This window comes from Quercus robur, chromosome 2 (assembly GCF_932294415.1).
Source record: "Quercus robur chromosome 2, dhQueRobu3.1, whole genome shotgun sequence".
Lineage (NCBI taxonomy): Eukaryota > Viridiplantae > Streptophyta > Magnoliopsida > Fagales > Fagaceae > Quercus > Quercus robur.
The window spans coordinates 35,219,540-35,235,362 of NC_065535.1; the positions used below are offsets into that span (position 1 = coordinate 35,219,540).

The 15,823-nt window shown below is 33.2% G+C and overlaps 1 long non-coding RNA gene and 1 pseudogene across 1 annotated transcript; one reads left to right on the forward strand and one right to left on the reverse strand.

Annotated features, from left to right (window-relative positions):
* LOC126713494 (DEAD-box ATP-dependent RNA helicase 10-like) overlaps positions 1–15,823 on the forward strand; it is a 64,965-nt pseudogene that overhangs the window by 35,750 nt on the left and 13,392 nt on the right.
* Positions 8,589–13,788, reverse strand: LOC126713498 (uncharacterized). The gene is made up of 2 exons (XR_007651360.1): positions 13,546–13,788; positions 8,589–8,800 (listed from the first exon to the last, which is right to left on the reverse strand). It is a non-coding gene; the product is annotated as an uncharacterized LOC126713498 (long non-coding RNA).

A 15,823-nucleotide genomic window follows, 5' to 3' on the forward strand; every position in this document is an offset into this window, starting at 1 on the left:
GCTTTGTATGCTACTAGGCTCAGCATCACTGATTTTTTTTTTTTTTTTTTTTTTTTTCATTTTGGTTTCCTCATCATATGTGGGATATTTAAAGACAATTTTATTGATTGTATTTTTTTTTTTTTTTGAATGGTATTGATTGCTCTAAAATAGTCTAATTGAAGGTATTTTTAATATGAAAAATATGCCATAACCTGTCATTAGATGAATAATAACTAGAGTTCGGAATGTGAACAATTTTGTTTACATGGAGGTGCAAAAATATATTTGGGTTCATTTGTTCTTTGATTAAATGATATTTAGCAAAAATTCTGTGCTAGAAATAAGTGAATCACAATTATGGGGATATTCAAGTGGTGTGTCCTTTTGGTTGCTAAAGGTTCTGAACTTCTGATGTTCTGATTGTTAGGTTCAATTTGTATGATATTGTTGTTGGATATAAATCTCTTGTTAAATTTGCATTTTTGTTAGCATCAATCATTCCCTTTAATAAGCATATTTACCAAACTCGTTGTAGCTTGCTGGAGGCGTAGATATGGTCGAATAGACTATCAACCTTGCAAAACAGCCACATATTATTGTAAGTGTTTGTTTTATTGGCTGAATGGTTTGATATCTTTGGTTTCTTAAAATTTTGCACAAGGGTATAAAATGTGGATAACTGGAAATTTGATTTTTTGTTTTTGGTTTTCCATTTTGATAATGTTGGATCGTCAACTTACATGGGAGTCTACAATTGTTTGTTGTCTTTCATAACATTTTCTCAGTTTTGTAGTTTTCCTATTGTGGCTTTTGCATTGAGTATTGTTGAAAGAATCCAACCCAATTAACATGAATAATGTTGGAAGTACTTTTGATGATTATGGTATTGATTCATATGACTTCAAAAATGCTTATGATTTGGAAGAAATTTCGAAGATTATGATAAATTTGATACATGTTGAATGACTTCATCCATGCTCCCATTAATGAGTCTCCTTAAGTGATGTAACAGCCAAGAAGATTGGAGAAATTAATGTAACATATGAAGATTATTATTTCATGAAACTGTGCCTTTGGTTCAAATTGTTTCTCCCTAAAGCCACCATAATTGAAAGGGGTAGTGTCTTAGCAATATCCTTCTTAAGCCGAACTGGGTTGCCTCAAGGTTGGGCCTATAATCAATTTTATGGTAGGCCCCATGGACATTTGAATATGATATGATGAGACTGCACTAGTGCAGCCGTGCAGGTATGGTTTCAAACAAGGACAATGGCTTGGTTGTGGCCTTGACTAGCTCCAATGCATTGGCTTTGGCTGCAACTTGGTCTCTTCTTAGATGTACCTTATAAATCCTGGCATAAACTTGAACTGGTTATGCGTTGCTTGATTTAGTTTTTGCCGCCAAGGTTGTGATTTTGGATTGAATTGGTATGGGTCATGGTATGTTGTGATTTTATCCTTGTTTGAGCGTAACTAGTGGTAGATGTTGTTGTGCTGTCTTTGTTAACCTCTAATAACTCTTCCTACTTGAATGAGTGGAATCTACATTGATGAGGTATAATTAGTTCTAGTGCTTTTATCTCAAATTAGGTTTTGTCTTTAGAGCTGCCTTTTATTTATATTTTTTTTACTGTAATTAGTTTGGTATTGGTTTTGTGTTCTCCTGTATGTGGGTTGTGTTGCTAATGGGTTTTTTTTTTTTTTTTTTTTTTTTTTTTTTTTTTTTTTTTTTTCCCTAAATTACTTAACTAAAAATAAAGTCATTTGTATTTGATCTTTAATTTTGCATTTAAGATGAATTACATGGCTATCTTTACTTGACAATAAACTTGTTAGCTAAACAAACAGGTAGTTTTTTTTCTTCTTGAGAACACATGTAGTTGGTACTTCTCTTTTAAAACATTTATTGATTTTAATAACAGAAAAGGAATCTTTGATATTGCCAATGAGCTCCAGCTCAATAAGCACCATCTATCCTTGCAAGTGCTAGGCGGAGAGTGAGGTCTTGGGTTCATAACCCACTGGGTGCATGCATTACTTAGCTATAAAAGAAAAAAAAAGGAATTTTTAGTTCTTGTGTGATGCAACTTAGTCACTAACTGGTCCATTTGGATTGAGAGTGTTAGGACATATATGATTCACTTGTTAGGAACATATGTCACTATTTTATGTAATTGGCTAATTCTTTGACAAAACTCACTTTACTTATATATGGGTAGATCTAGGATGCGTTTAATACTTCAAGAAACCTTGTTTCAAGTTCAAGTGTTAAAACCATACAAGTCTGTCCAAGATTCAAGTGTGAAAATTGTTGTTTATTAAAGCTTGACAGCTAGCATCTATCAAGACCTGTAGAATTGTTCAAGCCCGTGGCTTGATAGCAGCTCGACAGATAGGCATCTGCTGAGGTTTATGAAGTTCTATTTTTCAGGACTGTTTTGATTCCAATTCATGAATGTATATTTGGGCTTTCTTTTCTCACAACCCTAGACATATATAAGGCTTATTTTAAAGGACGTCACATAAGAGAATACAAAGAGTACACATGCAAAAGATGATTGAGATCTTATTCTCTCTGAAAAAAGCTATTATGTCTTTGCGCCTTAGGGTTTTGTAACCAAGTGCTTCTTAATTTTCATAGTTGATGAAGTGAAGAACTTTGTAGCCAACATCTTCTTCAAGTTGGTGTGTTCGTCACGTACTGGGAACTGTGCATCATTGGTTAATCACATATTGAGATTCGTGCAAAAAAGGATGGCGTTCATATATTGAAGAGTTTAGAGGTTCTAAAGTGGTAGAAGGTTTCTACTGTAAGTTCATCTACGGGGATTGTTGAATCTAGGGACAAAGGTTTTGTACTAGATCTGAAACTTCTCTTTACTATAGTGAATTGTTTTTCGGGAAGGTTTCCCCCCAAGTTTTTTACTGTGAAACTAGTTTATTTCATTGGTTTTCCTGGATCATCATATCTTGTCTTATTTATTTTTTTGCTGCATTATTTTGACATGATATTAATGTTTGTTTGTTTTAATAAGTTTTATTCATAATAAATCTAATTAACAACTTGGGTTTAAAACTTATTAATTCTATCAACTGGGGTCTAAATTTTCCAACAAGTGGTATCAGAGCGGGTACACTCTGATTGGATTAATTTCTTGAGTGTGATCCTTGACTCCCGTTGTCATGGATCGTGGACAATCACTTTTGATTCCTCCTTTATTTGATGGCATTAATTATGCGTATTGGAAAGTTTGTATGAAAGTTTTTTTGTAGGCTTTAGGTGAACAGGTATGGCAAGCTATTGAAGTTGGCTGGATTAAGCCAAAGGAAGCGCCAGTAGATTGGGATGAAGCAACAATCATAACGGCAAATTTTAATAGTAGGGCCTTGAATGCTTTGTTTTGTGGGGTGACCAATGAGGAATTCAAGAGAATATCATCCACAGAAGTTGCCAAGGAAGCATGGACCATTCTTGAGACCACCTATGAAGGTACCAAGGCAGTAAAGACTGTGAAGTTTCAACGACTCACTAGTAGTTTTGAAGAAATAAGGATGGAGGAGGATGAGACCTTTGATGAATTCTATGCTAAACTCGAGGATATTGTGAATTCTGCCTTCAACCTTGGAGAATCTATAGCAAAATCCAAGATTGTTAGGAAAATCCTTAGGTCCTTACCTGAAAGATTCCATACCAATATCACTGCCATTAAAGAAGTGAAGGACATTGATTAACTTCCTTTGACTGAGCTCGTAGGGAACCTTCAAACCTATGAGATGGGATTAGGCTCAATGGGAAAAGGTCGAAAGAGTAAAAACTTGGCTCTTATGGGTATAGAGGAAGAGATTGAAGACTCTGAAGATGAAGATGAAGATCTAACCTTCATAACTGATGAAATTATAAAGCTTCTTCAATTTAGGAAAAAGGATAAGGGCAAATCTCCTAGGAAATCTAAATCCTCAAGGAAGGGAAAGAATGAGAAACCCATCATCCAATGCCATGAGTGCAAAGATTTTGGTCATATGAGGATAGAGTGCCCAAACTACCTTATGAAGGAAAAGACCAAGAAGTCAGGAGATAAAGGGTTGGTTGCTACTTGGAGTGATATTGAGAATGACTTTTCTGATGAGTATGTGGATGAATGTGGTCACTTTATAGCTTTTGCTGCCACAACTGATAAGGTGTTTGTGGAGAGTGCTAGTGATAGTGAGGATTCTTCTGATGATGAAGTATCCAAGAAGATGACCCTTCAGGAAGCCTATGATAAGCTATGCACTAAATTCATAAAATCTGAAAAGACTTCTCATCTTTGTAGAAAAGAGCTTAGTGAGGTAAAAATTGAAAAAACTGATCTATTAGTCAAATTAGATGAGCCTACAAGGTTGGTTGAGACTTTTATTGTGGAAAACACCTCATTAGAAGAGAAGGTCAAGAATCTTGAGGTTGAGCTTAGTTAAGCTAGAACTCAAATAGAGAGGATGTCTAATGCAAAACTTGATGAGGTATTGAGTGTTCAAAAGCCTAGTTCTAATAAGACTGGCTTAGGATATGCTGTTTCCTCTAACCCCTCCTCTTCCACGGCTTCTAAATCAAGGACGGTCTTTGTGCCCCAATCTGGGAAAGGTGATAAATGTATGAAATCCAAAACTAATTTGACTAATTCTAAATCTTTTGTTAGACCTCATGTTTGTCACCATTGTGGTATTTCTGGACATATTCGTCCTAATTGTTTTAAGTTGTATCCTCAAAAGCAAGTGTCCAAACGATCACAGGTTTCCTCTGAAGAACCTATATCTTTGTTTAGAGAGTTATTAAAAGTTTGAGATTTTTAACTCAATTTTAGGAGAATTCTAATTCTTCTATGTCCTTTAGTAAACATACTAAGACATGTGCCTTTTCTTCACAGCCAAAGACTCGTGCTATGTGGGTGAGAAAGGAGTCTAAGACTTAATTGTCTTTTCTGTTGTCCTCCACTTTAATTCTTTCTATCTAAAGTAAGACCCTCTTTGCTTGAATTCTTATCTGCTTTTGGAATCATGCTTTCATGCATCTGCACCCTTCTATTATGCTTTCATGCATATGCATCATACTTTCATGCATATGCATCTTTCTTTCATGCTTTCATGTTGTTGGTCGGTTTTTATTTGGTTGTTTAGTTTTTATTTTGTTTTGTTTTCAAAATAAAAATAAAAAGGAAAAATCAGAAAAATACAAAAATAGTGTGTGTTGGTGTATATTGGTACTTGTGTACTATGGATGGCTATTGAAACAAAATTTTCTAAATTTTGTATCTTTTATAGCTTAGAAGAGCATCTCTATGCACAACTAAGTTAGTAAGTTTTGTGGCTCGTGTTTGTGATGAGTAAGATTAAGTTATCTCTTGTACTTAACACTTGTATCATTCTTTTTGACAGGAAGGACTAAAAAAATCTTAAGAGATAGGCATAAATAACCATCTCACTACTGTTGCCTGCCAATCATGAAATGACATCTATATGCTTCGGCATAACAAAAGTGGAATGTCAATGACATTTGTGTGCTTTGGCATAGCAAAATTGGAATAGCAAAATTGGAATGTCAATGGTTAACATCATTGGGTATTTCTTTTCTTTCTCTTATATGCCCATGCATGGTTTGCTTAAAAAGAAAAAAAATATGCAAAGAAAAATAAAAGCAAAAAGATCAAAATGCTTTATATGATTGTAAGCGTGTATTCTAGCAGATGTGGGAATTATATGATGTACCTCAAAGGTGATAGTCCCCATCAAACAGTTATGATTGTGTGTAAGTTAAAGTAATTTTCTCATATCTTAAATCGTCATAATATGTAGACACTTATGCAATCTTGCAATATTTTCCACACATAACACACAATATTTTTTACTACTCTTGATACATGTGCAGGTACAATATGATTTGACTATCACAAGATTTACATGTATTAATATATACTCACTAAACTATCTTGACTTATTTTTAAAATATAAAATTGGTTAGACTTGTTTAGTGTGTGTGTGTGTGTTTTGGGATCTATGTGCTTAACATTTTTTTGTTGAGAGATATTTTTAAGAGATTAAAATATTGTTTGGATCCTTGGTTGAGTTGCATATTCAATTGCATTCATATCTGTGTTTTTCTCTTCTTGAAAAACTATTTTTAAGCAATCTTGACAGCTCCTCAACACCTCTCAATACCTAGCTTATCTATCGAGCTCTTTAGTTGCTTTTTATCGTAATCTCGACACCTCTTGATAGCTAGGTCGATCGATTGATCGAGAAAGTTTTTTTTTGCTTGATAGATCCTCAACAGACTCTCGATCCATCGAGGTTGGCTCGATAGCATCTCAACAGCTCTCGATCTATCAAGATCCTCTTGCATGCAGTGTTTTTCACATGTTTTGCATCTTTCTTTTATCTTGTCATCCATAGCATCTTACTTCATTACATTCATGCATTTATATGGATTTCTTGTGCCCCTTTGATCATCCTTGATCATCTTTATGTCTCTTGGGTGAAGCTTTCTAGTTTCTTGTACCTTTTGTCAATCATGACAAAAAGATGGAGAAATTATGGAGAATATGTGGTTTCTTTTTAAGATTCTACATGTTAGGGGGAGAAATACATGCCCTTGTAAGGGGGAAATGTGTTTCATCTTGTTAGGAGGAGTGATAACTTCCTTCTTCTTGTACAACAGTTTTGTGACCATGTTTACATACATTGTGCTTATCTTTGATATATATATATAATAATGTATGTCTTCTTCACCTATTTCTACATGTGTTTTTTTTTTTTTCTCTTTATACACATGTTTCTTTACTTGTATGCAATTTATTATTTCTGTTTCACACTAAGATGCCTTGATGAGTTTTATTTGAAGTGTTTCAGAAATACAGGTTGTCAAAGTCTTTTTATCATGAACTCTCTTCTTGCAAAATTTTTCAAGAGTTTGTGTTAGGATAGATTTTGTTGTATTCAACAAGTGAGTATGAGTTGAGTGATTTATGACTTCTCTCATATGTTCAGTTGTTTGTTGTGGTTTTCTTATAGATTGTCAAAGGGGGAGATTGTTAGGACATATGTGATTCACTTGTTAGGAACATATGTCACTATTTTATGTCATTGGCTAATCTTATGACAAAACGTACTTTACTTATATTTTGGTAGATCTAGGATGTGTTTAATACTTTAAGAAACCTTGTTTCAAGTTCAAGTGTTATAGTCATGCAAGTCTGTCTAAGATTCAAGTGTGAAAAGTGTTGTTCATTAAAACTCAACAACTAGCATCTATCAATACTTGTAGAACTGCTCAAGCCCGTGGCTCAACAGCAACTCAACAAATAGGCATCTGTCAAGATTTTTTTTTTTTACTCCAATCTATGAATGTATGTTTGGGCTTTCTTTTCTCATAATCCTAAACATATATAAGACTTATTTTAAAAGCCATCACATAAGAGAATACAAGGAGTATACATGCAAAAGGTGATTGAGATTTTATTTTTTCTAAATGATGCTATTACGTCTTTGCGCCATTGGGTTTTGTAACTAAGTGCTTCTTAATTTACATTGTTAATAAAGTGAAGAACTTTGCAGCCAACATTTTCTTCAAGTTGGTGTGTTAGTTACATACTGGGAGCTGTGCATCATTGGTTAGTCACGTACTGAGATCCATGCAAAAATAGTGGCGTTCATATATTAAAGAGTTCAGAGGTTCTGAAGCAGTAGAAGGTTTTTGCTGTAAGTTCATCTATGGGAATTGTAGAGTCTAGGGACAAAAGTTTTGTACTAAATATGAAACTTCTCTTTATAGTGAATTGCTTTTCGGGAAGGTTTTCCCCAGGTTTTTTACTGTGAAACTAGTTTGTTTCATTAGTTTTCCTGGGTCATCATATCTTGTCTTATTTATTTTTCCGCTGCATTATTTTGACATGATATTGATGTTTGTTTGTTTTAATAAGTTTTATTCATAATAAATCTAATTAACAACTTGGGTTTAAAACTTGTTAATTCTATTAACAGGGGTCTAAATTCCCCAACAGAAGGGGAGGGAGGGAGAGTAGAGTAGAGTCGAGTAGAATTGGTCCAAAATTAGCATATTTTCAGTCAATTCTACTCTACTCCCCTCCAATTCCCCATCCTCTCCCCTTAATCCAAATGGGCCCTACATGTTTCCCACAAGCTCTATCCTATCTAAAATATTGTATGTAGACTTGTTAGTTGCCATGGAAGCTCCATTGAATTTATTTCAACTCTTTGAAAGAACTTAATTCTTTAAGTTTCAATTTGGTATAATGCAATGAATTTGATTAGTCAATTTTTTTGCTATTTTTTTTGTTCAGTTGTTTAAGTGGCTTCTCATTTTAGACCCTCCCCCTTCCTTTTTTTATCATTTCATTTCTTTGTAGGTTGGAACACTTGGTGTTACATCCCAAACTTGATACCCGAACTTGTGACCATGACCAACATGTTAATATCAAGCCTAAACCTAGTATTAACAAGAATCAACTAAAACTTTTAACAAAAGCTTCCCTCTTTCTTTTCATTCTTGTTTCTTTTCTTCTTTATATAACTTTTCACTTAATATTCATAGCATTTACACTGTATCCAAAGAATAACATAATCCACCAATTACTTAAATTCTAAATTTCACATCATACATCTCTTAATGCTTTAAGGTACACAATTTTCATTAGATCCTAAAATACACAATACTGCAAAGTTAAACATCAAATTGTAAATTTGGGATCTATACATATAAAACTAAAACTAGCTCCTTCCAAAAACTCGACTAAGGCTCCCTCTACTCCAAAATAAAACCTGTTGACTGAAAGAGTGGAAGGGGTTAGCTACACAGCTCAGTAAAGATGAGATACATGAGAATTTAATAAGGATACATGTAAATTAAATCATTTCATTCTATAAATATTCAGATAGGAGAACATCTTTTCATGCATAATATTTTATACTATTCATAATAATAACTTATATGCTTTTCATAAGTAAATAATTGTTCTCCTTTTTCTTATCAGAATAATATTATCAAAACCTTTCGGATTGAATTTCTTTCATTTCTTACAAAGTCACCAAATATAATATTGCTTATTTAAAACCATTATACATACATGCATGTTAGGACATATATGATTCATGTTAGGGACATATGTCAATATTTATGTAGTTGGCTAATCCTTTAATAAAACGTACTTTACTTGTATTTAGGTAGATCTAGGATGTGTTTAATACTTCAAGAAACTGTGTTTTAAGTCTAGTATTAAAGCCATGAAGATTGGACCAAGAAATAAGTGAAAAAAAGCTGTTTATTAAAGTTGGACAGATAGCTCGACACCTGTGGACAAATAACTCGACAGCTGCTCGACAGATAGTTATTTGTCAAGATTTAATGAATGAAGCTCGACAGATTCTCGATCGATCGAGGTATATATCGAGGTTACGGGAATTCAAATTTCCAGATCTGAATTTCGGCCCAAGTTTTTGTATTTGTGTAGGGTTTCTTTTCTCACAACTCTAGACATATATAAGGCTTATTTTAGAGGCCATCACATAAGTGAATACAAGGAGAATATATGCAAAATGTGACCGATGCCTTATTCTCTCTGAAAGAAGCTACTGTGTCTTTTGCGCCTTAGGGTTTTGTAACCAAGTGCTTCTTGATCTTCATTGTTGATGAAGTGAAGAACTTTGCAGCTAACATTCTTCTTCCTCAAGTTGGTGAGTGAGTCATGTACTGGGATTCGTGCAAAGGAGTTAGTCACGTATTGGGATCCGTGCAACAAAAAGGGTATCGTTCATATATTGAAGAGTTCAGAGGTTCTGAAGTGGTAGAATGTTTCTGCTGTAAATTCATCTACGAGGATTGTAGAGTCTAAGGACAAAGGTTTTGTACTAGATCTGAAACTTCTCTTTACTATAGTGGATTGCTTTTCGGGAAGGTTTTCCCCTAGGTTTTTTACTGTGAAACTAGTTTGTTTCATTGGTTTTCCTGAGTTATTATATCTTGTCTTATTTATTTTTCTGTTGCATGATTTTGACATGATATTGATGTTTGTTTATTTTAACAAGTTTTATTCATAGTAAATCTAATTAACAACTTTGGTTTAAAACTTGTTAATTCTACCAACCAGGGTCTAAATTTCCCAACAATGCATATATATATATATATATATATATTCTTGTTACCAAATATGATATTGATTATATAAAATCACACACACACACACACACACACACACACACACATATATATATTCTCATTACAAAATAATCATTTTAACTTAAATCGGATAGTTGGTAACTTTGTTTTAACTAGAAACATTTTAAAGAATAACAAAACTTTTCTTCATAAACTTCCTCTCATAAAATATTATAACTTTCATAGCCATAAAACTTTTTGTTTTATAAAGAATGAATATCTGATAACTTTTTAACATAAACTTGTACTTTCATCAGAAGTTTTATCTTTATAGAACACTAAAACCTTTTTATCAGATTCTTTATCTTTAAAGCATTACAAAACTTCAAAAACTCTTATCTTTAAAGAATAGATTTTCTTTTCATCATAAATTTCTTTTCATGAGAGTTTTTAACTTTTTATAATGCATTTAAACAACATCATTCTCTCATGATCAATAAAATAATATAGCTGTTCATAACATATTGGTTAGTCCATATCTGATAAGTTTGTACTTATTTGGGAGGCTTCTAGCACCACTGTACTAGGCATCTAGCATTCCTCACAATGCTAGGTATTCTCGGGATCACATCATAATACATATCTTCAACCATAGGGGTCGGTTGACTTCTTCCACAAGTTGGCCATAACCAACAAGGGTGGGTGCAACAGAGTTAGTCCTACTTTTAATGGCCAATCAGATAACATTTTTTAATGGAAAGCCAGTAATTAAACTCCTACTGGTAGAGCTCAAATTGTCAAAGGACATAACCCGAAAACATTTTATACTTATACATCATATGGAAATTCATAGTCTGCATAACATTTCATAATAAAAGCTGTTAGGTTCTAAATGTTTAGAACAATTGGCAAATCGTAAACACAAACTTGTCTAGATATAGATTTTAGAGTCTATAGGTTTTATTAGACAATACTCAAGGTGATTCAAGTCAAGATTCAAGAATATACAAGCTGTAGGAAGAAGATTTCATAATCTGTCTGATTCGATCGATCGAAAGACAGGCTCGATCGATCGAAAGTTGTATCTGCAGAATTTTAATTAAGCCCAAACAGCAGTTCAAGCCCATTTAGGATTAGGGTTTCTAATCTACTTCTCCCAGTATATAAAGGAAACCCTAAGCACGTTTTTATGTGGCTTTTTAGAGAGAAAAGAGTGTGCCTCTTTTATATTTAGGGTTTTGTTCCTAAAAATCTCTCTTATGTCTTCTACCGGTATTATTCCTTGAAGAATCTCAAGATCCGGTATTGTAGAAGTTGCTGCATTCTCTTATCATCAAAGGTGCTGATGATCTAAACCTTCAAGGGTGGTCTTGGAGTCACAAACATGAGAGTTTGTGTTGCTAAACTTTTGAGTGGGATCTCAAAGTCACAAACGGGGGTGTTTGTGTTTTGCAAAGGCCAAAGAAAGAAGGAGTCAGTGGATTTGGAGCTTGCACGTGGTCGTGTCAGTAAGTTCTACTGGTGGGTAGCAATAAGAAGTCGAGTGTGGGGGCTTGTAAGTCTTATTGTATGAACTTCGATTCTTTCTAGTGGATTTGCTTTTTACCTTGAGGATAGCTAGGTTAAATCCTCCACAGGTTTTTTACTGGTTTGGTTTTCCTGGGTGATCATATCTTGTGTTATTTATTTTTCCGCTGCTTTGCATGATATGATCTTTGCGATTGTGATAACCTAGATTTATTAAATTGGACTAAGTAACCACTTGGCTAATTACCTAGGTTAAATCAATTGTTTTAAGGGGTCTAAAAACCAACAAAAGCATTTCCATTGTTTTCTTTAAACATCATGTTCGTGGAATTAATAATAGCATCAATATGCTTAAATCATATACATAAGGTTTCGAGAACTCATGAATTTATATCTTTGTCTGAAATATGATTATATTCCATATCTTTAATCAAAAACCTTTTAATGTATAATATACTTTAAAATAACCTCATGATTTCCAAATGCTTATATAACTTATCCATTACCTAAAAGCAGAGAAACCAAAAGCCTACAGTCGAAGAAGCTTAGACTTGGGAATTGGTAACACCTAAATCAAATATCGAAACTTATTACTATCAATTATTCCTTATCGTAAACTTACACATTTCAAAGCCTATCTCTTATAATCAAAGAAATCCTAATCCCACCTCAACGAGGTTCCCACAACACAAGATACATTCATCAAACAACATGATATACTAAATCTTAGAGAAACCAACATTCTCATATTTATATCATATCTCTAGAGGAGCCAACTTCATTTCAAAAGGTGCTTAAGATTAAGGCAATAATACATGCATAAACATAAAATCCTTTAAACATGGTCATATAACCATATACACTCACATGGCAATATACAACGCGTTGAATAAGACAACTTCATAAAAACAACAGGTGGATGGTTTAAAACCCTGCATTTGATTACTAAACCTTGAACCAAGTTATACAAAATTGATCTATAATCTAGACATACCAAAAGATAAGAATATTAAATTATAGTTCAAAAAATTCACCCTAACTTTAGAATTAAATCCTCAAAGTCAGAGTTAACAATTACTATTTACTGCTCATTTCAGCAGCATTTGTAAAATACAAATGAGCTATCAAAACACATCCAATATTCATGAAATTTTATAGAGAAACTCGATTGGATATCTAGTAAATATCATATCAATTTCAAAGTCAAAGCATAAAACTATGATTTACTAAAAATCATACAAGACAACATATTTAAATCTGTCCTAACAGAATTTCATGCAACTTAGAAATTAAACCATTATTTTTATATTGATCCAAATGCTGTGAGACCACTTCCAATACAACCATATGTGTCTTAGAATTCGTAAGAACTACTCCTAGCATCCTAATTCATTGTATACAATCTAATACATAATTTATCATGCGTAAACACAGAATCTGTCACAGTGACAACTTTGTAACATTTTCTTGTAAATTCACAAACAATTATCAAACGATGCTATTTTCATATGAAGATTTTTATACACTCATTAGACATGTTATAAAACACTTATATATAGTCATTTAGCCATTTATAGCAAAATTAAATACAACAAAAATTCCAGTAGTAACATCAAAAGTACTCATCCTAGCTTTTTTCTTACTTCCTTAATCATATAAAATCATTAATTAGTAAAAACCCTAATCTACTTTCAAAAAATCATTAACATAGTTTCAAAGCTTCTTAAAATAGCACACACACACACACACACACACACACACACAGATATATATATATATATATATAAACTTACAAGTTCATGATTTCCTAATATCACAAATCACAAATACCATTACTAAAAATTCTTTAAAGAAATCATGGATTCTAAGATGAGAGTAGCTATAACTCTTACCAAGTTTTTGGTTCTTGAGGCGAAAATAGGAATAGAATCACTCTTGCATGAAAGGATCTCCCTTTTTTAGTGGCTGGACCCGAAAGTATGAGAGGTAGAGAGCTTAAGAGAGTATTTCTTTGAGTTTTCTATTTTCTTTGAGAGAATATGAAGAAGAAATGAGATAGAGCTTTATCTTTCTTTTGGTGTGTGAACCCGTGGACTCAAGAGAGCTTCTAACTCTTTCCTTAAGAGAAATAGAGAGTAAAGTGAGGTGAGAATTCTAATTTACATGGACCCATGGGAAATGAGAGAAAAAGAGTTTCTTGGATGTTCTAGTTGTTTGAGAAAGTCAAAGAAGATGTGAGGTGGAGCTTGTTCATTGCTTGGTCGGCCAAGTCTTGGTCTTTGGGGTTTAAGAGGATGACATGTGTTAACATGCATGATGCTTTGGCATTATGTGTTGAATTTCCATTGGTTGTATGTGTAAGTGGAATTACAACTATAAAATATCATGCATCATACTTAATTAAAACACCACCAACTATACATCTAATAACTTAAACCATTTAAATATAGTTTTGTACATACTTAGTATATATTTATAATACAATTAGCCATTCAATTATTTATAATCTTTACAATTCTTATTCAATGGTATTATAAAATAATATGTTTATTAAATACTCTTCTATTAATTATAGAAAGAAAGTAGTTTAAAATAATAATAATACTTAACCACTCAAACACATAGTTTAACTATAAAGTTGGGTTGGGGTGTTACACCTGGAGGCCTTGTCGATCATATTTCCAATATGAATGGTTTTTTCCTCCACACATTGAAGTATTTGGTATGGTTCTTATGTCATGTCAGCTATGCAATCTGCTTTTGTAGATATATGCATGTTGGGTATGTATTTTTTTTTTAGTATAAGTAATGATATTTTATTAAAATAATTAATGTAGTCTTAATATGTTGTAGGAACTTATAAAAAAAAAATTCTTTTTCTAGTCCAAAAAATAAGTTCTTTTACCTATAAATAAGTTATGGTAGGCTCCATGTATAATTAATGAAAATGCATATCAACTCCAAGGGTTGGTCTAGTGGTTCCCAAGGCCTCTTGGGTTCAAAACTCTTAGTCAATATCTTAGAGCCATCCACAAGGGACTCCTTCCTATAATTATTGTAATTACTTAGTTTGTGTGGGATGGGGGGTTACACACTCCTAAAGGAATAGCCAAGTGGTCAAAGTGTTTTGAATAACCATGTTTACAAAAAAATAATAATAATAAGAGTCCTGTTAACGGTTGCCCTTAGGACATTTGTCAGTGGACTGTTTTAAGAAACTTTTAATACTACTTTCATAGGAAATATAAAAAGTTGTCAAAAAAGTCAATTTTTTTCTTCTTTTCTCATAAAATGTTTCTAAAATTATTTGTTAAACCAATGCCCTCAGGATATTCATTAACTTTTCCCTAATAATAATAATAATTAAAATACATATATTCTAACCTTTTAGGATCATATGACAATTGAGTTAAATAAATGCACATTACTTGTTATGTATTTAATTTTTTTGTTGGGATGGATTCAAGTTATATGTGGTGTAATTCTTTACATTGTTACACCGCATAAAATCTTAACATTAGGTTATCATTTTGACAAATCTACCATTGAATTATGTTGACTCGTCATACCCTCAATACTTGCAAAATATCAAGATGATAAGAGATTAAAATAATAAATATTTCATCTATAAAATTATAAGAGATTAAAAAAAACCTCTACCTCAAAACATGATGAAGTTTGCTACTCTGCCAGACAATTGCTTTGGTAGTGGTTGTAAGGTTGAATTTAATCAACCATGTGTTGGCTTTATTCCATGACAAATTTGCTTGTAATATAGCACTTAGAAACCTTGTATTTAGGTGGGAATCATGTAAGGGTAGTGTGTGAGAGTGTGAAGAAATGCTCAAGACAGTGTAGTGAAGCAGAGACTCGCGGCTAGGACTCGCGGGTGGCTCGCGGCTAGGACTCGCGGGTGGCTCGCGGCTTGCAAGCCGCCAAAAGTTGCTCACGTGCAGAGCATGCAGGGGAGCTGAACAGTCACGCCACCTGGAGCACTACACGACAAAAATCCAGACTGGCCATTAAGTTAGCTCGCGACTTGAACTCGCGACTCAGTCAAGTCGCGAGGTCAAGTCGCCAGCCAGCCCTGTTTTTTGGAAAAACTGACTCTTCGTATTCCATTCTCACACCAGTATAAATACCCCTCATTCCCACAAGATATGTGTGGCT